Source organism: Hippocampus comes, unplaced genomic scaffold, assembly GCF_001891065.2.
Source record: "Hippocampus comes isolate QL1 unplaced genomic scaffold, H_comes_QL1_v1.1 scaffold127, whole genome shotgun sequence".
Lineage (NCBI taxonomy): Eukaryota > Metazoa > Chordata > Actinopteri > Syngnathiformes > Syngnathidae > Hippocampus > Hippocampus comes.
In genome coordinates, this window is record NW_017805500.1 from 57,521 (window position 1) to 58,989 (window position 1,469).

General features: G+C 49.2%; 1 protein-coding gene and 1 non-coding gene across 3 annotated transcripts in view; one reads left to right on the forward strand and one right to left on the reverse strand.

Moving 5' to 3' along the window:
• Positions 1-1,469, reverse strand: part of wnt5b (wingless-type MMTV integration site family, member 5b) — a 42,660-nt gene that overhangs the window by 35,412 nt on the left and 5,779 nt on the right. The window lies entirely within an intron of this gene.
• Positions 921-991, forward strand: trnag-gcc (transfer RNA glycine (anticodon GCC)). Its single transcript has one exon. It is a non-coding gene; the product is annotated as a tRNA-Gly (tRNA).

Below are 1,469 nucleotides of genomic sequence, written 5' to 3' on the forward strand. Positions count from 1 at the left end.
GTGGCGGGGGGCCGGCTTGAGACCTCCACCCCCAACTGGGTGGCTGCTGCTCAGCCTGGCTGGCACGGCGGGCGCCCTGGAACACCTCCAGCACACACACGCACACACACACACGTGCACTAGGTTCCCGTCTGCTTCACGTTGGTCATTATTAGACGCGCAATGCTCGCTTTCCTGACATATCCACAAATGTATATTGCAATAAAAATAGGATCCGGCGACAAAGCCGCCCAAACAGATAATAGACCGTCGAAAAATAGAAACGTGTCCCACGGGGAAAGAGGGAGAAAGTGCACGAGAGGGAGTGAGGGAGAGAAATTGAGAAATGACGTGGTGGGTGGATGGGAGGGCGAGGGGGGGCTCAGTAATTTGGTATTTCCTTTCTGGACATGGGAGGAAGGGCCATTGCCCTGGAGTGCGCACATCGAGCTCTTTTGATGACCCCTTAAATGTGGCCTTGGGTGCTGAGGTCTTCGAGAAGAAGAGGAGGAAGGCAAACCGTCGTCTCATCGATGGGTTCGCTTCATTTGTACAGCAACCCAAAAAGTCAACAAACATACAACAGGTCCTCTCGACAAGAGGGGGACCGAAAGGGGTCCACGCATGCGAACTCGCACACACCAGTACGGGAGTTCAAATGGAGGTTAGACCTTCAGGCTCCGGGGCTCAAAGAGAAACAGAGAGAGAATTCATAAGCAGCCAGGCACACACACTGCTGGGATTACGCGCACACACACAACCGCATATTCGCGGGGGAGGGGAAATGAAGACTGAAAAGAGGGAAACGATTGTTTCTTGTTCCTTTGTGGGGTCTTTTCGTCGAACAGATAGAGAGAGGGTCTTTTTTTATATATTTAAAAAAAAAAAAAATTCACATTGATGTTAGCTTCTTAAACAAAATAGCCCGCATAAAGAAACAAGCATTGGTGGTTCAGTGGTAGAATTCTCGCCTGCCACGCGGGAGGCCCGGGTTCGATTCCCGGCCAATGCAAAGTCCTTTTTTTTTTCTTCTTCTCCTCGTCTCCTTCACCCGAAAGTCTAAATTAAACAAACCGCAGACATGCGCTCGGATTAAAATAAAGGAAAAAAATACTACCAATTAGGAGCCTGACTCGCTACCGGTTCTTGTGTTCAAACCACATAAGTGACGTTTCTTGTGTTCCAGGTCACATTTCAAGGACTTGTGCGGCAAGACTGTTTAAAAAAAAAAAAAAAAAAAAAAACCACGTGCTTGACAACAAGTTGGTACTCGAGGATTGGCACACTAAGTCAGGGGGGGTAAAGGGGGGGGGGGTCAAAATGAGATAATTTTTCAAAATGTTCAAACTACTGCACTTGGATGGATGGATGGAGAAATGGCGGACAGGTAAAGGATGGCTGGGCGAGGAGGGTAGCGGAGGGGGTCTCCCATCTTTGATCGTGCCAGCAGAAATAATCAACAAAGCCCTGGAGCTGGACCTGTGTGTGTG